The sequence below is a fragment of the Triturus cristatus genome, chromosome 3_1 (genome assembly GCF_964204655.1).
Source record: "Triturus cristatus chromosome 3_1, aTriCri1.1, whole genome shotgun sequence".
Taxonomy (NCBI): Eukaryota; Metazoa; Chordata; class Amphibia; order Caudata; family Salamandridae; genus Triturus; species Triturus cristatus.
In genome coordinates this window covers 762,983,450-763,009,118 of record NC_140583.1, presented here as the reverse complement: position 1 = coordinate 763,009,118, position 25,669 = coordinate 762,983,450, and positions in this window count along the sequence as shown.

Below are 25,669 nucleotides of genomic sequence, written 5' to 3'. Positions count from 1 at the left end.
AGTGAGAGGAACTGGACCTGCATCTTGAACCCAGGACTTCCATAGTGACTCCAAGGGCTTAGATGACTCGCCTCCTGATCAGAGCAGCAGAGACAGAAAAGGCTCCAACCACCTTGAACCCTTCACTTTGACTGTACCTGCAGTTGAGTTCTGCACGGTAAGAGGTGCTACCTTGACTTCTGGAACCTTGGAATTGGGTGGGCCTTAAGGTTCTCTGCCTGTCCAGCTGTGGCCTTTGAGCAGAACCGACGTAGCACGACGCATCTCCTCGCAGCTCAGCATTGCAACATTCAGACCTCGCGCCGCAGCCCGCAACACATTGGAACCACCGCTGTTGAGACGCACCCTCAGTGCTGGGGCTCACAAAGCTCTGCAACCAGGATTTAAGGTATTTTGTTCAGCTGGCCTAACATGGCCCCTGTATTCGTCCCATGCTCCATTGCGGTTGGCCTGAACTTATGAATTTGTCCCATCCCACCACGACCAGATAACCATAGTTGGCACTATGTGCTTTTATGCACTATTTTTACTCACATTTTCAAAACTGCATATCTCCAGTTCTACTAATTGGATTTTTGTCACATTCTTACTGTGTGTGTGCTTCATAAATACTTTACACATTGTCTCTAAGTTAAGCCTGACTGCTTTGTGCCAAGCTACCAGAGGGTTAAGCACAGGTTAATTTAGGGTTTACTTGTGTTTCACCCTGACAGGAATTGTGGTTGCTGCTTGAATAGTGTTTCGCTCCCCTATTCAACCAGTAACCCCATTTTCTACACCTTACTACTCTCTACTGAATGGGCATGGCTTAATTGCGACACATGTTCTTTGTATGATGCTTGGATTTTTCAGGATCCCAATGAGTTCAGTTATGTCACATTGATGGCAGCACCTCCACTCAGAAAATTGTCTCAGCACCACTGACTGCAACAGATGTGGTTTCAACAGCGCTCCTCGCGAACAAGACACATGCAACTTGGAAGGTGTGAGAATGTGCTCGCCCGGACATGGAAGTGTGAGCTAGCTGTAACAAGAAACACACAGCGCATGCGTTTTCTAACGCTTTCCAAACTCACTTCAACGAGACATGCGTTTCAGACGTGTTTCTCGTGAAAGGATTCTATGACAGGACCGGAGGCTCCGATTATGCTTTTCATTCTTCGCTTTAATAAACATATTTTTCCACAGCAGCCAAATAAAACAATCAACATTTCTATTCCCAAATAAGGGGAAACGATCCTGAGAGATAAATCACAACAACAACATGAGTCCATTAGACTACAGCTCCCATGAGTCTCAGTCCCATCCAACCGTAGTCCTTGCTCAGTGTCAGCCTCTGGTAGAAGGTCTCCTACATCCGTTGTCCCTCCTCTTCTTTCGCTGCTCCGCAGCACCAGATAAGTCGTTTCCTTTCTTTTCTCCGAATTTGTGACTAGAAGTGTTTTCCTGTTCTGTGGCTCAGGGGCAAATCTCCTTAAGCGGGACCCGGGCGCCTTGTTGTTGTATTTTGACTGTTCTCCACAGATTCCCCTTTGCCGCGGGAGCGCCTTTGCTCCTTACGCGGCCGTCCCATCTCTGCGGTCGACAATTAGCACCGCAGGGGGGATCTCGAGCATCTCACTGGTCCCGCAGCGCGTCTCCTTAGTTGAGGAGGCGCAAAGCGAGACCATCGGACCTGCGAGCCTTGTCTCCCACAGCCACACCTGAACGCCCCTCGGGGGTCCGTAATTGTCCCGCAAAAGCTATTTACGCCCCGGCAGGGGTCCGTATTGCGGCGCTGCCGCGGTGATTGCCTGAGGGCACAATACGTCAAGCACTCCGCTCGAAGGAGCTTTTAGTGCGCTGGGTGGCGGTTGGGCCCCGTCACACAGCTGGGGGCTGCGTGCGTGAGGCGGGTGCAGCCTCTATTTGCAGTGTTCCACACTGCCCGGAATTCCTGCAGTCTGTTAGGCTGCCCACATTCCAGCAAAGGGTTTTTCTGACCTCTGGTTCTGAACTCCCTTGATACTTCAGGGGGGGGCTCTCCCTTTCCTAACGTTGACTGGTGGTTGACTCACCAGACACTAGGACGGGGTGGCGCTTTGCGCTGATTGTGTAAGTGGGGTAGTAATTACCGGCAACTATGAGCCACTCAGAGTTCGTGGAAGAGGAGCAGGTTCAGTACTTGCCACTGGACGACCAGTTTTTTGAGGCGGTGGATGAGTCCATCTTCAGGTGTGTGAATGATATTGTGGGGCCTATGGAAGAGCGCCTCTCTAACCGTATTATTGCGGAGTGCGCGAAGTTAGCTTTCTCCCACGCAAACTCACAGGGTCCAACTTCTACCCCTTCCCTGGAGGATGGGCCGCCGGTGCCTAAAAAGGGTCGCATAAAGGGAGGCTCCGGGGAGGTGCGGGGGGTGGACAGGGACGCTTTTGACCTTCTCAAATGCACGTTTCTCGCAAAGGCGCCCCTGTCGCCCCCAGCGCGATCCCCGGTCCCAACTCCTGCAGGTTCCGTAGTTCCAGATTCCCCTTCCCCAGATGCAGGTTCGCCGGCGGATTCGGATGAGGAGGAAGGATCCTCATGGTCTTGGCGCCTGACCAGCTCTGTCAAGGAGTTACCTCAGGATGCCTCAGGCATGCTGAACCCGGATGAGATCATTCACCCGCGGTCAGCGGCCTGGGCACCCGGGGACAAGGTGGCAAAGTTTGTGGCAAATCGCCTCCGGAAACCCTTGGATAAGGAGGCTAGGGGTTGTCTGAGGGCGGAGTGCCCTAGACCGTCGTTGGACGGAAAGGTGGCCCATACACCGGAGTTGGATTCCAAGATGGCCACCTTCCTGTCCAAGTGTATGAAGGACCCCCGTAAAGGTATAGGGCCCGATTCACAGAACTAACTTAAGACAAAATCCTAAACTTACTACCATTTTGGTATTCACAGAAGGCACTTACTCATTTTGGTATTCACAGAAGGCATTTACTCATTTCGGTATTCACAGAAGTTAGGAGTCCTAACTTTAGGACTCCTAAATGCCTTCTGTGAATACCGAAAGTCTTAAAATTAGGATTTTTCTCAGTTTAGTAGTAGTATAGTTAGGACTCCTAACTTTAGGACTCCTACATGCCTTCTGTGAATACCGAAAGTCTTAAAATTAGGATTTTTCTCAATTTAGTAGTCCTAAATTTAGGACTCCTAACTTTAGGACTCCAAAATGCCTTCTGTGAATACCGAAAGCCTTAAAATTAGGATTTTTCTCAGTTTAGGAGTCACTCCTAAACTGAGAAAAATCCTAATTTTAAGGCTTTCGGTATTCACAGAAGGCATTTTGGAGTCCTAAAGTTAGGAGTCCTAAATTTAGGACTACTAAATTGGGAAAAATCCTAATTTTAAGACTTTCGGTATTCACAGAAGGCATGTAGGAGTCCTAAAGTTAGGAGTCCTAACTATACTACTACTAAACTGAGAAAAATCCTAATTTTAAGACTTTCGGTATTCACAGAAGGCATTTAGGAGTCCTAAAGTTAGGACTCCTAACTTCTGTGAATACCGAAATGAGTAAGTGCCTTCTGTGAATACCAAAATGAGTAAGTGCCTTCTGTGAATACCAAAATGGTAGTAAGTTTAGGATTTTGTCTTAAGTTAGTTCTGTGAATCGGGCCCATAGACCGTTCCTGGCGTTCCTGTCAGGATAAGCTCCTTGACGTGATAGGGTCACTGATGAAGATTTTAGATATGGCCGAGGAGGCCAAGGCCACAGGTTCCACCATTTCTCCCGACATTCTTTCGAACTGGGCACAGCGGGCGGTAGTTTTTCTGGGCAACGCCAATTGTTCACTCTCGACTGAACGTCGGCGTTCATTCCTGATTAAGTTGGACCCCAAGCTGGGCGACTTGGCTTCGTCTGAGGCAGGGGCCGTCGCAGAAGGCGGGCTTTTGGGCGAGCATTTTGTGAAGGAATAAGGCAAGTTTGTGGCCACCTTCATGAGTTTGGACAAGGCCCAGTCCAATATTAAGCGGGTCTTTCAGTCTCGTTTTTCCGGCGGGCCGGTCGTGGCAGTGGCCGCGTGACCGGCCGTGGCGGACAGCAGAACCCTGGTAGGGGACAAGGCTCCGGACGTGGTCAATACAACACTTCTGCCAATTTTACCAACTTCTACCTGACCAGAAGGCAGAAATTCCGGGGGCGCCGAGGTTACAAGAACACCGCCGGAGGATCCGCAAGTAGCGGTAAGTCTTATTTCCCCTTCTCAAGTTTGTATTGGGGGTCGACTAGCGCACTTCAGAGAGGCCTGGGGAGCCATCACGAGCGGTGTCTGGGTCCTGCAGACTGTTCGGGGTTTCCACATAGAGTTTTATGATTCACCCCGCCAGGCAAGCCTTCCGCATCCGATGAGTTTTTCCGCGGCCGATGCATCTTCTTATCGACGAGGAAGTTTCCGCTCTACTCCGCAAGGGGGCAATCTGTTGGTCGACTCTGCATTCCCAGGGCTTCTTGAGCAATATCTTCCTAGTGGAGAAGACAGATGGGGGGCGGCGGCCGGTCATCAATTTGAAGGAGTTCAATGGCTGGTTGATATATCGCCATTTCAAGATGGAGGGAATCCATCTCCTTCGGTATGTGCTCCTTCAGGGCGATTGGATGGTGCGCTTGGATCTAAAAGACGCGTATCATGTAGTCTCGATTCACCCTCCTCATCGCCATTTTCTGCAGTTTCGCTGGAGGCATCACGTGTATGAGTTTACCGCCCTTCCGTTCGGGCTGTCCTCGGCACCCTGGTGCTTCACAAAGGTACTCCATCCGGCAGTGGAGTTTCTGCGGAGCCAAGGGGTGCGTCTGATCGTATATCTAGACGATATCCTCCTCATGGCACAATGTCCTCGGAGATTGCTTTCTCAGCTGCATCAGGCGGTTTCTCTCTTACAGGGCTTGGGCTTTATCATGAACGGGGACAAGTCGATTTTACACCCGACTCAAAATATAGTCTTCCTGGGGTTTGTGGTAGACTCAGTTCACGCGTCTTTGAGCCTTCCCCAGCAGAAGATGGCCAAGATTCGGCACCTGTTACGACAGACTATCTCCAAGTCCCACACCTCCCTCCGTCAGATTGCCCGGGTGGTGGGCCTTCTTTCCTCATCCATCCAGGCAATCTTTCCGGGACCCCCGCACTATCGTGCGCTGCAGCGCCTGAATGCTCATCATCTTCGGAGGGGCGTGTCGTACGACCAGAAAGTTTCTCTGTTGGAGGAGGTCAAGGATGAAATGTTCTGGTGGCTCACCCACATGGACGCCTGGAATGGCAGAGCCATTTTCGGAGCCACTCCCGACATGGTGATAGAGTCCGACGCCAGCAGGTCGGGGTGGAGTGCTCGCTGCGGCGACTTCTCTACTGGCGGTGCTTGGTCATTAGAAGAGCAGGAGCTCCACATCAACTGTTTGGAGCTTCTGGCAGGATCGTTTGCGATCCAGTGTTGGACCAGAGACAGGGTTCACTCCTGCGTCCTTTTGAGAATGGACAATGTCTCAGCGGTGCGTTACATCAACCGCCTGGAGGGCCCTCGGTCGCAGGCTCTGGCGAACCTGGCGAAGGAGTTTTGGGTTTTTTGTCTGGATCATCACATATCCGTGACTGCAGAGTATCTGCCAGGTCAGGCCAATCAGGTGGCGGACTGGCACTCCCGGCATTTGTGGGATTCCAGCCATTATTGTAAGCTGAACGTTTGGGTTTTTCAGTGGTTAGCCAACTTTTGGGGCCCTTTCTCGATGGATCTGTTCGCGTCCCGTCTGGACCATCAACTTCCGAGGTTTTTCAGTTGGAGGCCGGACCCTCTTGCGCAGGCAACGGACGCTTTCCTGCAGGAGTGGGGTCAGGAACGGAGTTATGCGTTCCCTCCGTTCTCCATGATTGTGAGATTGGCGGCTCAGGTACGCCGGCAGAGGGCGGAGATGGTCGTGGTGATGCCGTTTTGGAGGTACCAAGTATGGTTTCCAGTTCTTCTGGAACTTTCTTGGGATTTTCCAATCCCACTCCCCCTGTTTCCTCATCTTCTTCTGAATCCGAACGGGGAACAACATCACCTGATTGCTCAGGGTTCTCTCCTCCTGATGGCATGGTGGCTTTCCGGCGACGCTGGTCGCTCCCAGGCCTTTCGGGACCGGCTGAGAACCTCCTATCAAAGGCTTGGGCTCCAAGCACCTCCAAACACTATCGGTCCACCTGGACGAAGTGGTTTTGTTGGTGTCTTCGACGGGGTTTGGATCCCGTGGTCGCGGGCATCGTTCCCATTCTAAATTTCTTGGCGGAAATGGCGACGGATGGCCTGGCATATCGAACCATTAACGCAATGCGCTCGGCTATCTCGGTGGTCAATTGTCTTGTGGACGGTGTGCCTGTGGGCGAACACCATTTTGTCTGTTGTCTTTTGAGGGGAATTCGTTTGTCTTTACCCCCAGAACCACGTTATTCGGTCCTATGGGATGTCAATGTGGTTCTTAATTTGTTTTTATCTTGGCAGTCAAATAAGTACCTGTCTTTGAAGGAAATCTTGGCGAAGCTAGCCATGCTGCTATGTCTGGTCTCTTGTCGCAGGGTCTCAGATGTGCGTGCGCTGGACATTTCTGTGCCAGTGTTTTCTCCGGATGGCGTGACTTTTACCATTGGCCGCCGAACAAAATCGGCTTCGAGGACAGTCTCGTATCCGGCCTTTGTGGATGTGCCCAAACTTTGTGTCGTAAATTGTCTGAAGGCTTATGAAGATATACCCTCTGAGTTACGTCCTCCAGGCGAGAGACAGCTTCTCATTGCATTAAGAAAACTGCACAACGCAGTCTCTTCCCCCACCATTGCTAGGTGGGTGCGGTGGGTCATGCAAGAGGCGGGTATAGACACAAAACAGTTTGGTGCTCATTCCGCCAGCAATGGCGTCGAAAGCGTTCTCTCTGGGGGCTCGCTTGGAGGATTTAATGTGAGCTGCGGACTGGTCTTCGGATTCCACTTTTAAACGGTTTTATTTTAAACCGGTGGTGGATTTAGCACATTTGGTGGTAAGTAAGCTTTGAACTAGCATAATCGGAGCCTCCGGTCCTGCCATAGAATCGCAATTTGCCTAGCATAGTAACGGTAAGTTTCAATTCTATTAAGGACACGGAGGCGAGGATTATCCCTCCCTTGACACATTCTGTGCGAACCCACCCGTATGGCAGTAAGTAAAATGTTTTGTTTGCACCACAGGTTGTTGGCATGTTTAATCTTTGCTTGATAATGGTGTGGTGATGAGTTATACCGTTTCAGGGTCTTTACGATATGTGCTTTGTTTTCAGGGAAGGATGGTTCCAAACAAGACCAATAACTTTGAGGCGTTTGCGCGAAGAAAGAGGAGGGACAACGGATGTAGGAGACCTTCTACCAGAGGCTGACACTGAGGAAGGACTACGGTTGGATGGGACTGTGACTCATGGGAGCTGTAGTCTTATGGACTCGTGTTGTTGTTGTGATTTATCTCTCAGGATCGTTTCCCCTGATTTGGGAATAGAAATGTTGATTGTTTTTTTTGGCTGCTGTGGAAAAATATGTTTATTAAAGCGAAGAAGGAAAAGCATAATCCTCGCCTCCGTGTCCTTAATAGAATTGAAACTTACCGTTACTATGCTAGGCAAATTTCGATTGTGCTTTAAGAATAGCCTGAATCCACCTGTCTTACGGTCACCCCCTCTCCCATCTTCTCGACGGTGCTGCTACACTTCATACCTGGCCATGGTGTGTATGTTTGTACAGAGGCTGGGGGGTTTTGGGGGCTCTGCAGTCAGTCATACAGGCCTTTGCGGCCTACCAGGTCAGTAAAAGTAAGGCGGCAGGCTCGGGCCAGCTCCTCCCGGCACGCAGGGGCCATCATACCAATGGTGTCTCTCTGCATGTGTCTTGTCTCTCTCTACCCATGCCAAATAACTCCACCGGAGCCCTCTGTCTCACACCAAAAGCATATTGTGTACTCTTCATACACAGGCAGTCCAGCTTCCAAGTTTGGCCAATTGTAATCCTTGCTACAGACTCTAGTAGAGAACAACCCAGTGCCCACTCAGCTCCGGTCCTCCACTGCCAATGCCTCACAGTGATGCTCAACGTCCCATGTGTGCAAATATCTATGTTAGCTCTCCTGCAATGTGATTAGGGGCCCCAGAGTCTCCCATATCTTACAGCTATGTATTGGTCTTGGGTTGAATGGGGGCCACCTGGTAGGTTTGGGGGAGCACTTTGCCGCAGGGGCCTGTGTTAACTCCCTGTCCAGGTCCCGAGCACAAAATAGGAGATCTCAATATCAGTGCAGACTTTCTTTAACCAAGCACATGGCATATAATCTACTCAGCCACAGAAATCTTTAACATTAGCCACAACAGCAAAAACACATCCCCCCCTGCATAATAATTAGCATACATTGCAGCTTTCCACAACACCTCCCCAAGCGTGCACCGCGAGTTTCTACAGTAGGAGTCAGGAGTATTTGTGCCGAGCCTGCGATACGCACAACATGTTCAAATTTCCCACTGTCCACGAGACTGCAGTAATATTACTTGAGAGGGATGGCCGAGGGTTACCCGCATTTCCCCTGTGCAAGTAATGCAGCCATTTTCCACTTTGCATAGTAAATCAGATATAGTTTGCTTCAGATTCATTCCAGGCCAAGGGCTCGGTCACCACATAGTGGGTCCATCCAACCGAGAAAGGTTTGGATTATGGGCCTTCTTAGACCGAGTATCAAGAACCCTCACTGTAGCTTGGGCTGCTCCTCCTCTGTCACCACACACACTAGACAACCACAGAGTTCCCTTTTTAAATGGATTAATGGCACACGGCGGCAACTACTTACACGCAGGCTCAGGATGGCCCCCCGGATATCTTGCTTGGCGGCCCAGCCATAATTTGATACAGGGCTTTAAGTGGGATGAAAAAAGTAGTGAGGCCTATAAAAGATGCGTGGGCTCTGTAATTAAAGGAATGGCTTAAACATGTAAACTAAATTTCTGTCATTTCTATTGTGTGCCAGCAGGCTGGTAGTTTGGTGCCTCTCTGAGATAACTGTTATTGCATCCAGATATATAAAACAACAACTGACATACATCTAAAACCAGCAACGACTATTGGCTTTGTCGATGATTTTGATGCAAATAATCTTAATTATGAGAATGTGAATTAAACAGTAATGAGGCCTGGAAGCAGGGCCGGAGTGGGAACCAAAACCGACCCTGGCAAAGTGCATGCACCCCCCACCCCCTCCCCCCGGGGGGTTGGGGTTGCGGCCGAGCTCTTTGCCAGGGCAGGTTTTCGGCCGATTTTGTTACAAGGCCGATTTTGCAGCTATGCTGGAAAAATGGCCCTGTAACAAAAGCGGCCCCCAGGGGCCCAAAACCGGCACCCACCCTTGCGGCCCACCGGGGGATTGCTCGGTGCCCACTACGGCCAGTCCGGCCCTGCCTGGAAGGCTCGGTGGTCTTTAGAGTATCTCAATCGATCACTCAATGTTAGACAAATACACCCTTTTTCTCTCCCCATCTCTTCCATGCATGTTACACCTCATCTCTTTCCTCTTAAGTACCTTTTTTTAACTCTCTCCTGGATGCAATTCCTTCACTTCACCACCCCCAAACACACAACGCCCTCACTCACCTGTAAGCACTGCACTGCATGGAGAAGTGTAGCTCACTGGTTAGAGCAGGCATACCCTGAAGCAGAGGTCAGACCCGGGACCAGGGTTCGATTCCCGACGCGGCAGGGTCTGGAGCCCAATTGTCCACGGACTTGATAATTCTCGCTTCGGTGCCTACTCTAAGCATGAGTTCACACTAGGCAGCTCTGGGCAACTAGCTCGCTTAATCTCCACAACGGCCCCCCCGCGGCGGGATGCCTGGCTTTCACCTTGGGGATGCCCAGTATGGATTATCTCACAGGGAAAAACCAGGACGGGTTCCCAATGCAAGCGCTGGGATGCCCAAGGGTAACCGTGCGCGATATAAAACTCCTAATAATAATAATAATACTTTGGCCTTGTCAATATTTTGACATCTGTGTACCGCCTTCACACACCTTTTCACAGAATCAAAATTGCAGCTAGAAAATGTGGCCGTAGTGCTTTGCGCTCTGCAGCGCAAGGCCAGGGTTTGGATGACCATCTATTCTGCACACCGTTCTGACCCACTGACAGGCACTGACAGTACCTCACACTGCCTTCACCCTGAACTCCAGAGTGCTCAATCACTGCCTTTTATAAACACCTGAAGGCGACTCATTTCAAAGTATGTGCTATACAAGAGTAATATGCTATAGAAAAAAAAAATACAGAAAAACGTCACCCAGGAAACAGCAACCACTCTTGGGGAACACAAGATTAAGTAATGCAAAAAGAACAATTGATGGACAGGATTCAGAACAATGTCATACATTCACTTCAGTACAGAGATCTGGGCCTAAATCCATCCTTTTTTTGCTCACCATGCCATTCCAGTTTGGACCCAGCCGTACGCAAATCAGTCTTAACCCTGCACCCAATGGGAACAGTCCAGCCCAAACTGCCAGGCCAGGTCCTCCCTGGACTGGAAACAAGCATCCTAGGACCAGTTTCAGGGTTTCACCCCTGGTCAGCCAAGATAGCTTGACTCCAGTGGCATGGAGAGCACGGTACCCACGTCTGGGCATACCCATCCCACGCAGGGTTACAAATGCAAAAAGTACAATTGATAGACAGAATGCAAAACAATGTCATACATTCACCCCAGTACAGAGATCTGGGCCTAAATCCATCTGTCCATCATTTGTTTGCGTAGCACTTTTCACCCTAAGTGGGATGGGTATGCCCAGACGTGGGTACCTTGCTCACTGTGCCACTGGATTCAAGCTAGCCTGGCTGATGAATGGTAATACCCCAAAACCGGTCCCTGGATGCTTGTTTCCGGTCCGGGGAGGACCTGGCTTTGCCGTTCGGTCTGGACTGTTCTCATAAGGCACAGGGTCAAGACTCTGATGCCTTTGGGTCAAGTCCTCGCACCTTCTGAAAACAAGCTACACTCAGCAACCCACACCTTATTGGCGAAAATCCGGGGCTCTGGATGAGCCCAAGTGACAGCCACATGTCATTACACCCTCCTGCCTTTATTTCAAACAACGCAACAAGCAGTGATTACCTAACCGGGTCATCTGAGACATGCATAGTGCTTTGATGTAGTGAGGCCATGCGATGAAGACTGAGGGTTCCCAGGACTGCAGGGCTTCACGGACACATAGTTCCACTTGTTTATATTATGAATAAACCAAACCTGCATACTCCTGATGTAAGACTGGTTCTTCTCCATACCTTTCTAATAAGACTTTATCTGATATCCAGTGCTTAATTTGAGCCAGTGGTTGCCTGTGCTCGGCACTGGCACGTAATGGTCAACACTGGCACTTATGACAGTCTGCCATATGGTGTTTGCCCAATTTAGAGATGAGCACCAAAAATTGTTTATAAATTCAATATACATTAAAAATGACTCTCCAGCATTTCGTGATTACGCGAGTCGCAAAGTAATTGCGAAAACAGCTGCGGAGCAAGATGACCACAATATTTATACTTTTGGCCGCAAAAAAAGGTCTCAGGGAGGCAGTAAAAAATTGTGCTATCTGTTTGGCTGCACGTCAGGTATGAGGATTCGGCAGAGCACTGATGATATAGTAAAAGACATAAGGTCCACCAGATAGTTTTGGATGCTGACACTGTCCGCAGTCTGAGACAGAAGTCTTCAGCATAGTGCATACCGGCTGCAGATCTGTGGACTGTTTGTGGAGGCAATCGCGAAGGTACCGAAATAGTGCAGGCTGTAAGAATAGTTGTGAAAGACACATGAAAGGACTCAGACTGCATGTCAGCTGTTCCATGTGCGCTCAGAGATGGAGAAGGATGACTCTGCAGGGTAGCGCGGGGTCATTCAGAGAATGGACAACGGAGGCAGCACGATAGGAATCGGACGGACTCTCAAATGTGGCAATGGGCAGCCATCGAAGGAGAAAGGGACTGTAAGAGAGAGCAGAGATGAGCGGCATGAGAGTAAAGGGGCAGATAGCAAGCCTCGCTCTCTTGAGCCCCAGAAACATCTTCCACCATCCTCTCTGGGAATGGAGAGTAGGACATAAATAAAAGAAACAAAGACCACATAACCAACTGAAAGGGTGGCAGAGACATAAAGTCCAATCATCAATTCTAGGTGTGATGAAAACAGCATTTTCACTGCAGCTTTGCAAATCATCACTCTTTCATGATTTAGTGACATATATTGCACGCTGTGATCTGTCATAATAGGTGTATGTATTTAATCAGGATTCTGAGCAAAATAATGGAAATGACCATGCGTACTGATCCAGCACTACACTTAATAAGGGATTGATACTCAATAACATTTCATACAAATGGACCATACAAATTCACCAAACTCATGAAATTCCTGCTGCGCTGGGGGTCAAGTTTTAATGACGTTTTCAGTGTTTTACTTTTACAGGTTCATATCTAACTTTCTAAATACATAGCTAAACCTGTATATCAACTCTCTTTCCTCTGGTTGATGGACCAATTAGTTGAGAAGTTGATGGTCATAATAGTCCTATCTATCTAGCTAGCTAAATAATCACAGACTCTCGGTAAGATTTATAAAGTTTATAGCAAAATAATGTGTTAAATCAATGCTCATCATATACAGGTTACAAAGCAAACAGTGAAATCTCACAAGAGGGAGAGAAAAACATCAGCAAATGCAAACAGTGTCATACTCATCAAAATGAACGATATACATATGAAGGAGTGTATAGATGAAGAGACATAAGTTTCAGCAAATTAATGTGAAACGATATACATATGAAGGAGTGGATAGATGAAGAGACATAAGTTTCAACAAAATAATGTGAAACAATATACATATGAAGGAGTGGATAGATGAAGAGACATAAGTTTCAGAGACAAAAATCAATTTGCAAATGATTATGCAAAGTACGAATCATGAAGATATACTAACCCAAAAGATCAGTGAAATACCACCTCCCTGGCCAAGGAGGTAGAGGGGGCTCCCTGAAATAGAGACAGGGAACAAAGATTTCAGGTTTCAGGAACGGTACAGGGACAAGAACAGCTAGGCCTCTCTGCAAACCGACGGACAGCAGCGAATCACCCCTCTCTCCTGTCCAGACGAACCTTCCTCTTTCTTCCTACTTTCCAAACCACAATCCTAAAGGTACCCCAGTTATACCCTAAAACCGACATGTCCAACCCACATTAGTTGAAACAATTTACAGAACTTGGTTTCCCTTTGGATGGTTTGAGAGTAGGCCTGGGTGGTAAATTCCGCTCCACTCGTGGAATTTGCTGAATTTTTGCAATTCCACAGAGAACGTGTGAGCATCTTACCGGGATCCCTGCATTTGCCGACGAGTTTTCCTACCCATTGGTAGCTGGCCGCGTAATCCCGCAAGAGTGTGCGATCGCGAACACGTCATTCGGACTCGCCATCGGACATCCGCATTCGCGAACAGGAAACACGCATCGTGAGCAGGCGGGACAAGTGAAAGAAAATGGCCGTGCCAATTGGAGACCGCATGGGCAAGTTCACAAGATATTTCCCCCTGAGCACGCAAAAAGCATTACCGAACAGGAAAGACGCATCGCGAACGGCGGAACAAGCAATTCCGTGTGCTCGCGGAATTCTGCATAGCTCGCAGAGATTTTTTACCGTTTCGCTGAACTTTGCGTGTCATGACTACGCAAATTCCGCCCACCCCTATTTGAGAGGTGGTCTATCACACTACCATGCTCATATTCAAAATTCTACAGTCTTTTGTTTATTCAACATTCTCATAACGTAATTCACGACTAGTGAATGCAAATACATTTACATGTAACATTTTATCATTTCACATGAGGTTTCCTGTTACATCCGCGGAAGAACTCTTGGGTACCACCCACCTTTGCACTACCCCATGTTAATAATTTTCTTAGCAAAGCTTTAAGCAAAAGCGGCATTATTTATTATTATTTTTAAAGCAAGATGCGTAATGCGGCCTAGTCATGCATTCATTTTTGTTTCTTTTGAAGCGCAATGTAAAATGCAGCCTAGTTCTTTCATGCATTAGTTCACATTGGTGCACGCTTGCGCAAAGCGGTTTCTCGTGTATTTCATGTGATTTGCACATTAGTTTTCATGGCACACTGTTAGTAATTATTATGGGGGTGTCAATTCGAGCAGGCTTCTTTTTGAAAAACCAGGCTCCATCAATCCCCCCTCTGATGGCTTTTGTGAGCCATCATAAAAACCCACCATACCAAGTGCCATCTTTATTTATCTAAAGTTCAGTATTCTTTTCTCTTTTCATCAATTTCTCATCTAAATCTTTCATTTTGTCATATTAATCTCCTTTCATATCTTCTAGTTCTATCTCATCTCTTTTTCTCTTTCTTGCTCTTCTTTTATTACTTGATTCTGTCATCTCTTTTCTTCCACACCTACACTTACAACATTTGTATATTGTTATTATTACTAAGCCTACTACAGCTATTGAAATGATTAACATTATTATTTTCCTAATAGACTACTTCCAAAGGTAAAAAACCATTTACCTCCAGAAGAGAAACTCTTACCAAGTCTCTCCCAGACACCGTCAACCTCCAGTTGGGTCACATCTTCATGTAATTTCGTAATATTCTTAATATATCCCTCAATACCTTTACTTTTGTCAGCGATATAAGTGCAGCAGTGTTGAATTTTCAACATGCCACAGACTCCACCCTCTTTTGCTAATAGATATCAAGGGCAAGTCGATTTTGTAAAACCATTGGTCTGATTGCAACCATTTCAGTGTCAATTATCAAGGACCCACCAGCAGTATCTGTTGATAAACGATCAACCACTGTGGACAATTTTCGAATTTTATGTGAATTCAGAACGACTCCAACTGATGGTATCAGTGCACCAAAGATGTCACCTATTATTTCTGAGAAACTCGCTCTCTTATTGCGTGTTAGTCCTTGTTTTATTTAATTGATTCTGTTAATATTTCTGTCTATATGGTAGACTTGCGGAAAAACGATTGCAAAATAACAACTACCATACCAATGTGCAGGCAACCTGTAATAGGCTTTATTACTACACACATAATAAACTCCTGGGAAAACAGGACCAGTTCCACCCTTCAATCCCCATCCTCAGGTAATTTTGAAAGTATGCTCACATTCACTAGTACCAATTAAATAATTATTGTAGTTAGTTTTTAGTCTAAGCAAGCAGATTTTTCCTTATTGATACCAATCCAGGGACATTGCAGCGTATGTCCCGCCTTTCTCATAATTTCCCTCTCTAAAAGCCCACTGTGGTACCTGTGACTTCTGTTCAGCAGCTTTTCTTTGGAAACTTTCTCTTCTATCTTCTACCGTATCTATGAACACCTTTTCTTCAACCTGCAAACTACATGTTAGATTATGCATATAAGCATATTCTATATCTAGTGTCTTGGTAATATGGAAGAATTCTCCCATATAATGTGCATTTTTGCGACTTAAAACCTTGTTCAGCTTCTTTATAACAGGTATTTCTGAAAATACTAAATTCATATTGGAATAATGGTACTCCAGCTTCCCCGTCACGTAGAAGAGGCTGGTTAAAACACTTCAGGACACACCATATGTTAAAGGTAGGTGATGGTAGGTCACCGCCTCTGAGACAGACGAAGGTATTTGCATGCACACGTAACAATGAGTTTGAGTTTGAGTTTTAAAATACTTATAAAGCGCTCGTACACCTGCGGTTTCTTGGCGCTACTAATAACCAAATCCAGGGCTAAGAAGAAAACGGGGTAGACTGCTGAGGATTTAAACAAAGGATTTAGTGAACAAATGGGCTTTGAGGTGTTTGCGAAATTGCGGGTACAAGGTGATGGATCGCAGATCCAGAGGAAGGGAATTCCAGAGGAGCGGAGCAAGGGTAGCAAATTTCGAACCTCCCCACTTCTTTGTCCGGTAGCGTGGGATAGTGAGGAGGGACTGGGAAGACGAGCGGAGTTCCCTAGTGGGTACATAGGGGGTGATCTCTGAGGAGATAAATGCTGGAGCCAGATCCAGTCGGGCCAAGAAAGTGATGGAGGCGAGCTTGAATTGAATTCGGGCTCGCACAGGGAGCCAGTGCAGGGATTTCAAGAGGGGGGAGGAACGGTGAAATTTGGGAAGATTGAAGACCAGGCGGGCCGCCTGGTTTTGTATCTGCTGCAAACGCCGTAAACTATATGCAGGAATACCTGCATATAGTGCGTTGCCGTAGTCCAGGCGGGACACCACCATGGCTAGGGTGATGAGTTTGAGAGCTGAGAAAGTGAAGAAACGGGACACCCTGCGTATAGTGCGCAGTGAAAGGAAGGAGGAAGATACCACAGAGCTAACCTGGGAGTGAAGGGTGAGTTGAGAATTGAGTTTTATGCCGAGGGCTTTAACAGAGGTAGAGGGTTCCGGGGAGGGGCCAAGAGAAGGGGGCCAGAAAAGAGGGGACCAGGGGCTGGATGAACCACCCGTCAACACCAGCTCGGTCTTGTCGGGGTTGAGTTTAAGGTGATTGTGGTTCATCCAGTCCCGGATGTGGAGCATGACAGATTGAAAATTAAGGATGGAAGAGGGGGAAGAGGAGAGGTTGAAGACCAGCTGGAGGTCGTCCGCATAATTAAATACGGCGACCTCCATTTGTTGAAGAGAGAAAATAAGAGGGGCAATATAAAGATTAAACAAGAGGGGGGAAAGGGAGGAGCCTTGGGGAACCCCGCACTGGACTTTTCGGACGTCCGCTGTAAAATCACCCAGACGAACGGCCTGGGTGCGGTTGCTCAGGAAGGATGATAGCCAGACCAAGGCAGTCCCTCCGATCCCGGCCGCCCCGACACGGGAAAGCAGGATGGTATGATCCACCGTGTCAAAGGCGGCCGACAGATCGAGGAGCACAAGGGCCTGGCGCCGGTTAGTATCCATACCCTCCCTGAGGTTGTCCAAGACCGAAATAACAACGGACTCCGTGGAGTGTGCGGGGCGGAAGCCGGCCTGGCGAGGAGCAAGAGCTCCATAAGTCTCTACAAAGGAGCTCAAGACGCCGGTGACATGGCGTTCGAGCACCTTTGCCAGAAAAGGTAAGAGGGAGATGGGGCGGAAATTGGCAGGGACAGAAGGGTCAGCCCCAGGTTTTTTTAGAATCGGCACAATAACCGCAGACTTCAGGGGGGAAGGAACCACCCCTTTAGCCAGAGAACTGTTGAGGAGGTGAAGGGGAGGGTCCGGGCAGGAAACAAAGATGTGACGGAGAATGTGGGCAGGACAGGGGTCGAGTGGAGAGCCAGATTTAACCAAAGGTACCAAGGAAGACAGGGCTTCCTTAGATATGGGGGGGAGGGCAATGAGTTGTCCCTTGGGGGGGGGGCATTGGGGGTCAACAAAGGAGGGAGAAGGGGACGGGATATTGGCTTTAATAGTCGAAATTTTCTGGATGAAATAGTTGTTGAGGGAGTGGCAGAGTTCCTTGGAGGGGGCGGGTTTCAAAGTTGTTCTATCAGAGAACGCCAGGTTATGGACAATCGTGAAAATCTCCTTAGGCTGGTTTTCTGCAGCAAGAATTTTGGAGGAGAAGTAGGCGGTTTTGGCCACCAAGATGTCTTTTTTGTACTGGGTAAGGATGTTGATATACTCCAGTCTTAAAGTGGGGCAATAACTTCTCCTCCAAGCCCGCTCTGCACGGCGTACAGTAAGTTTGGTGGCCTTAAGCTCTGCGTTGAACCACCGGTTGGCATCCTTGTCACGCTTGGAAGTAATACGTTTGAGCGGGGCAACAGAGTCACTGCCAGCGGAGAGCCACTGGTCAATGGCCTCGACCTGGGAGAAGGTAGAGAGGCCCTGGAGGGAGGGGAGGGAAGTGATAAGAAGGGAGGAAAAGTCTTCCGGGCTGACACGGCCCCATGCTCGAACCCAGATGTTTTTGGGGCGAGGAGGATTGGCTGGGGAGTGAATAGGTAGGGAAAAAGAGATAAGGTGGTGGTCAGACCAAGTGCAAGGCGAAATTGAGAGGGATTCCACGGGACAGTTTAGGGACCAGATCTGGTCAAGCGTGTGACCTTTGATGTGGGTAGGGGAGTGAACATGGGGGGTGAAGTTGAGGGATTGGAGAGTTTCAGAGAATTCCTTAGAGGACGAACATTCAGCTGGGTCAGAAGGCCAGAAGTTGAAGTCGCCAAGGAGTAGAATAGAAGAGTTATTAACTGTAATGGTAGCCAGGACTTCCAGGAAGTCAGAAAGGAACTGTAAAGGGGATTGAGGAGGACGGTAAGTGAGAAAGCAGGTCAGAGGGGGAGTAATGGAGGTAGTGCGAATGACCAAGTATTCAGTGGTCGCAATATCAGGCAGGGACAGGATTTGAAAAGGGAGATCGGTGCGTGCGATGACCGCTATGCCGCCTCCAGCTCTGCCAGAAGGGCGATCAGCCCGAAGGGCGTAGTAGGAGGCCGGTAAGGTGGCTAATAGGGCGGGGAGGGAGTCATCGCTGAACCAGGTCTCCGTTAAGAAAAGAAGATCAGGGGCTTGAAAATCCAACAGAACTGAGAGTTCGTGTGCATGGGCGACTGCTGACCGAGTGTTGAGATAGAACACCGTGAGGAATTTAGGGGTAGTGAGAGGGGTGCTGCTACTGGACGTGAGAGAGGGGTCAACTGTGGGAAGGGGAATGTGAGAGGGAACGGCAGGAGAAAGACCAAGAGAGAGAATGCGGGAACAAGTGGAGGTAGCGATGGGCCAGGGTCCCTGGAGCTTGTGTAGTTGGTCCGGGGTATAGATGGTAAGCGGGGCAGAGTGACACGCCCCTAGCCCCGGACAGTCGCGGACGGGCGCAGACGGGCTTGCCTTAAGCGCGCTTTCGGCGCGCAAACGGCGCGCCCGCTGCGCTCGTCCGCTGCGCTTCCTGAAACTGCACATTTATATATGTGACAGAGGGTGGAAAAGGGGGGTGTGGCCTCAAAAAGGGCCGTGGCCAGCGGCCTCGCTGGTGATGGCGGCGGGGTGTTCCGTGAAGCGCAAGGTGCCGTTACAGCGTTCGCACTGCTGCACAGTGACCCCAAGCGAGTAGGATCACTCACATTCATTGTATTAACATATTCACACAACAATTTAGTAAAAACATTTAATGAGAAATCACTAATTGATTTATCATGATGGAAAATACTTCCATCTATTTGTTCTACGTTAGTATTTGGGGTTTCTTTCGCTCACTCTTTCACTAATTACGTCATTAGTATTGTTTCCATTATTGGCTACCATTAGAATAGGTACAATGACAGTTAATAATATCCACATAAATGTTAGTAGAAAAACACTACATAAGTAAGTTTTAATACATCTACGTTTTAGACTAGATTTTGGATGTTCAGTCACTGTTGCTTCACTCATTTTGTATTCTACCAAAAATATTAAATATAAATCCATAAACTCTAAACTTTGCTCAAAAATGTCTGCAAAATAGTGTAGTCCTACACTTCAAGGCTTTCTTCTTTACCCCTTTCTTTTATTTCTTTTCTTCAAGTCTTTTGAGTCATTCAATTCATTTCGACTGACAAGCTTGCACCTTCACAGTTCTTTTAAGGTGGTTTCAATTTTCTTTCATCAACTTGCTCAGTGTCTTTTGCTTCACTTGGATCTGTGCTTTCAACTTCTTCCAAGATTATATACGTCCATTCTGGTGCTGTGTATTTCTTGCTTGGAATTCTTACTCTCTTTGTTTTTCGTACTGAATCTTCTCCTGACTCTTCCTGTTCTGTTTGATTAGAGACCTCATTAATTTGCTCTGGTCTTATCTTTGACTTTTTTCTCACAAGTGTGTATTTCAGTCTTTTCACTCCACGTGGCCAATTGTCACCTTTTCTTGGTCTTTTAGTTTGAACTGCTTCTTCACCTTCCTTTTCTGGCTCACAGGTTCTTTTACTTGGCCTTTCTTTTATTTGTTCTTCTTCTTGACTTTCAATAGCTTCCCCTTCTGTTTCAACAGCAGTCTCACGAGACCCAGTAGCTGGTGCCCACTCTACTTGGCTTGTGCTTGGCAGTTCGTCATATGTTTGTTCTTCAGAATCTGTCACTTTAGATTCTTCAACTTCACACACTTCAGCCTCTGGTCTTTGTGTTTGGTTTACCAGTTGCTACTCTTCTTGTCTTTCAAGTTGACTTGGGACTCGTCTGGTATGGATTGCATGAATCCAAGTTGGCATACCACCACACTTCACTGCTGCCGTTGTCACCAGAATTACTTGGTAAGGTCCATTCCACCTGGGTTCTAAACACGATTTCCTCACATATTTCTTCACGAGAACCCACTCTCCAGGACTCACATCATGAGCTTGATTCCACTGTGTTGTAGTGGCATTTTCCCCAACCTGGCGAGACACAGAATTCACCAGATCAGCCAATCCTCTGCAATAATCAAGCACTAGCTCATCAGATATATATATCTCAGTTTGATCGCTGGTACAAATGCTTCTCTCATTGCTCTTCCCATCAGGACTTCATGAAGACTCAATCCCGTCTTTTTGTCAGGAATGCTTCTAAGACTCATCAATATAAGGGGTAAAGCGTCAGGCCATCTTAGTGTTGTGGATGCGCACACCTTTCCTAATCTAGAAATTATTGTACCATTTATCTGTTCAACCACTCCAGATGCTTTGGGTCAATAGGCACAATGCAGATTCTGCTCAATTTGTAATGCTGCACAAATCATCCAAATTATCTCATTATTAAAATGTGTTCCTCTATCTGTTTCTAAAGTGACTGGAAATCCAAATCTTGGGATCAGCTCTCTTAAAAGTAGTTTTGCGATAGTGAGACTGTCGTTCCTCCTCGTTGGACAGGCTTCCACCCAGCGAGAGAACAAGCAGACAATAACCAAAACATATTTTAGCCCATTACACGGGGGAAGCTCAATGAAATCTAATTGGAGTTGGGTGAATGGTCCTGCTGCCTTTCCAATTCGTCCGCAACTAACAACTGTCTTCCTGCCCGGATTTTGCTGCTGACAGGTGATGCACCTCTGGCATAGACTCTCTGAAATGACCCTGAACCTTGGGTTATACCATGACTGCTTGAAGAGACTGATCATTGCATCTCTTCCAACATGTGCAATTGGATGGTATACCCTTGCCATTTGGGAAAGTAAACAATCTGGCATGACTGGTCTTTCGTCTATATAGACCCGCACTTCGTCCTCTGCTCTCTTTCTGCAGCCTGAATTTATCCAAATTTCCTTTTCCTCATCACTTGCTTCTTCCTGCAACTGTCTAATTTCATCCCAAGTTTCAAATGAAGAAAAGAACATAAGATGGTAATTGGTATTTTCTTCTTCCATCCCTCTGTTTAGGGCACTTACATTTTGTGCACAGAAACACGCTACCTGATCTGCGTATCTGTTGCCCTTCATCACATAATCATCTCCTGACTTATGTGCGGAACATTTGACCACTGCAATTTTTTTGGGCAATTGTAAAGTATCCAATAAATCTTTCACAGTTTTGCTGTTTCTGAAAGGGGAACCTGAAGAAGTCAGAAATCCCCTTTGCATCCATAGTTGCCCGAAATCATGGACCACCCCAAAACCATATTGACTATCAGTAAATATGGTTACCCTTAGGCTTTTGGCAATTTTGCACGTTCTAATCAGAGCTATCAGTTCAGCAATCTGGGCAGAGTTTACCCTTTTTAGACAGGATGCTTCTAAAACTCCCACTATGGTGTAGACAGCATAGGCAGAACACAATTCACCTTTCTCATTCCTCATACATTATACATCATCAAACATCTCACAGTCTGATTCTTCTAATGGGATGTCCTCAATGTCAGGCTGGGTTTTGTGCACAATTCTGTCACAACCAAACAATCATGATCAGCTTCCTCTCTTACTTCCTCGTAATATGAATTCGGCAACAGGGCCACCTGATTTACGGTTGTGCACCTTACCACAGTCACATTTTCAGCACCCTGGATCACTCATTTGTACCTAGTCAGCCGACTTTAGGTCATAGTTTATGTCCTTGTCCGTGTCAAAAGAATCTCAACTGAGTGTGGCACATATACCTTGACTGAATGTCCCATCACAATCGCTTCACTCTGTTCCAGACTCACACAAGTAGCAGATAATGCTTTCAAACAGCCTGGTAACGCTGCAGCCACTGAATCCAAAGTAGCAGAAAAATATGCTACTGGACGTCGTGCTATTCCATGTTTCTGAGTTAAGACTGAAAGTGCACACCTATCTCTTTCACAGCAGTACAACGCAAAATCCTTTACATAATCTGGCATTCCCAACGCAGGTGCTCGACAAAGACTGTTTCACAATTTAGTAAAAGCTTCCATACTTTCATCATCCAACACAATTGGATCTTTCACATCTTTTAGTGTCAACCTCTGTAGGGGTTTTGCAATCAGTGAGAAACCACTGATCCACTGTCTGCAGTATCCAACCACTCCCAAGAACATTCAAACTTCTCTCTGAGTTTTGAGTGGGCTCATTTGTTTAAGCACACTAATTCGATCTGGTATCACCTTTCTGACTCCTGTTTAGGCCTCGCCTGGCGTCGGAGCGCGCATGCGATCCTCGCCCTGCGAGGGCTATAGTAAACAGTACTAGAAGGGGAGCTTTAATCCACGCCCCTGTGTCTCGACCATTTGCAATTGGCTTAAGTCATGATTAATGTTTTTTCCGTGGTTTTGGTTTGCTGGCTGTCACTTTTGTTGACGCCCTTGCAGTTTTGTGATGCCACCCATCGTGACAAGCGCATCTGTTTTCACTCAGCCCATGTGACAGCCAGCAAACCCAAAGCACGGAAAAAAACATTAATCACGACGTAAGCCAATTCTAACAAGTGGCTGAATGAAAACAGATGGTGATCGGTTTTTTTCTCTTCGTGCTTCACAGCCCTCGTGAAGAATTTTCTTATCTGCTTGTTAAATAAACAAGCAGATAAGAAAAGTCTTCACAACAGCCATGAAGCAGATGAGCCAAGACGCACAGGCATTCCGAGGGCGCCTGTTCTCAGCACTTCCCCCTCCAAACGTTTTCAAGACATTTTTTGATTGTGTAGCCTGCATTCCCTGTTAACTTGGCCTGGAGATGGATGTATGGGTGAAGACATTCAGCTGCTAGTGCACATTGTTGTACATCAGAACATTTTTAGACTCAACAGCAGCTACAATGCCATGTTAGAGAGCCCTGGCTGCAAGGTGCCCCAGAGCTTCACCAACCTGTTCATGGAGCCTTCAAGAAACAAGCAATTGTAATGCAATAGATCTCGCATTTACACGAGTTTAAGCTATTGGCATTGTAAATGACAATGCCTTTTAATTATGTTTAAAAAACGAAAACAAAAATAAAAGGCATTGTCATTTACAATGCCAATAGCTCAAACTCATGTAAATGCAAGGCCTATTGCATTGCAAATGCGTGTTCTATTTTGTGTCCTGGGTACTGAACTTATTGTTTACAAAATTGCAATTTTGCTGGTGACACTTTGTGTCTACCTTCTGCCAAATGGTTCAGTAAGGCAATGGTATCTGTCACACATGCCTCTCGTGTCTTTGATGCCACTTATAGGTCAACCGTGTATTGAACCAAAACTGATTTTCCTGGCATGGCTTAAGTCTCCAAACACCTTTTCAGAATCTGATAAAAATTAAAGGGCTCTATGTGTACCCTTGAGGAACTCTGCACCATGGCAAAACACGTCTCCGAACCGGAATGCAAACAAATACTGGCTTTCCGGATGTAAAGGAATCGAGAAAATGCTTGGCACAAATCAATCACTGTGTACCATTCAGTATTGCAGGGAATTTGGTAAAGGATCACTGCTGGATTGGGCACTACTGGACAACAGGGTACTATAATTTTATTCATTTTTCTTAAATATTGCACGATTCTGTATTTTCCACTGGGCTTCTTAATTCCTATAATTGGCGAATAACAAGGACTGCTCAATATTTCTTTCAGATTTCCCTGTTCAATCACTGGTCTTCTTAATTCCTATAATAGGCAAATTACAAAGACTGCTCAATATTCATTTCAGAATTCCCTGTTCAATAATTTGGTCAATCACAGGAGTTACTCCTGCAATTACTTCCGGACTCATTTTGTACTGAGGTGTGTTTGGATTTATGGCACCCTCTTTCACCATAATCTGAATAGGATCTAAATTTGTCATTAGACCAATCTTCTTTCCTGTAAAATCCCATACATCCGACCTTACTGTACTTTTTAATTCTTCAGGCAAATTCTCTTCTGTGAAAAGTGAAAACAACTCATCCACTTCTGTCCCTTGCTTCGCTAACATCATCTTAAATGCGAAATCCTCATCAGGGGCCTCATGTAGGTAAATAAATATTACCGCTTCTTAAATACCGAGCCGTACCGAATCGGTATTTAAGAATCGGTAAGTTATATGTAGGTAAAAATTCGGTAACAATTACCGAATCGGTAACGTTCGGTAATCAAGAATCGGAAATCACCGATTCGGTAAATACCGAGGTGGTATTTACCGAATCGGAAAATACCGAGGTGGTATTTACCGAATCGGAAAATACCGATTCGGTATTTACCCAATCGGTAAATAATATCACATGACTTGAGGAAATAGCCAATCCTGTGCAACCACACCCCACCCAACCAGGAAGTGGCCACACCCAGGCAGGTGCACATAATTAACAGACCCTGGAGAGGCTTGGAGTGCAGAGGAGAGGCAGGGAGCCAGTGCCTGCTCGTGCAGCAAAAATAACATCATGTCCAGCCAGAGGACACAGAGAGATGGAGGGGAAAGGAGGAGGAAGCTGAAATTCAGCCCCAAGGAACTCCAGGTGCTGGTGGAGGAGGTGGTGAAGCAGCACCAGAAGCTGTTTGGGAGGCAATCCCTGCAAGTGCCTGAAGCTGAAAAGCGCAACATTTGGCTGGCCATCCAGGCGCAGGTCAATGCGGTGGGAGTGACCCACAGGGACATAGAGGTCCTCAGAAAGCGCTGGTATGACCTGAGGATTGTAACCAAGAGGAAGATGGGGGACATCCAGAAGGAGGCCAGCCAGACTGGAGGTGGAACCAACAGGGCACCTGCCCTCACCGAACTGGAGGAGCTGGTGGGGGCCACAATCGAGCAAGAGAGCGTTGTGGGTCTTGGGGATGCTGACAGCTCTGCCAGAGCCGCCACCCAACAAGGTAAGACGAATGCACAGCAATGTAGCCCCCCCTACCCCTATCCCACATCCCCCATTGTGAAAGGAGAATCCCACTCCAGTCCACATGTGTTAGCGCAGACAGGCAATGCATTCTGGGAGATGTAGTCAGGGAAACACCAACCATGAAGTTAATGGCACAGGGCAACAAGGCATGTCACACACATGAGGCACAAGGAGGCAGAGGACATTTTGGAATGTGAAATGATTTATTGTGATGCTTGCAATGCAGCCCTTCGGGGACACTGAGCCGATGTTGCATTTCTGTCCACAGATGTGACATCACGCAGGACAGGTCATGCTGCAGGAGAGAGGGCACACTGGCCACAAAGATCACCTCTGGCCAGCACAAGTTCAGCCCAGGGAGCAGGGCCACAGGCAGCCGCACCACCAACACAGGCAGCCTCGCCTCACC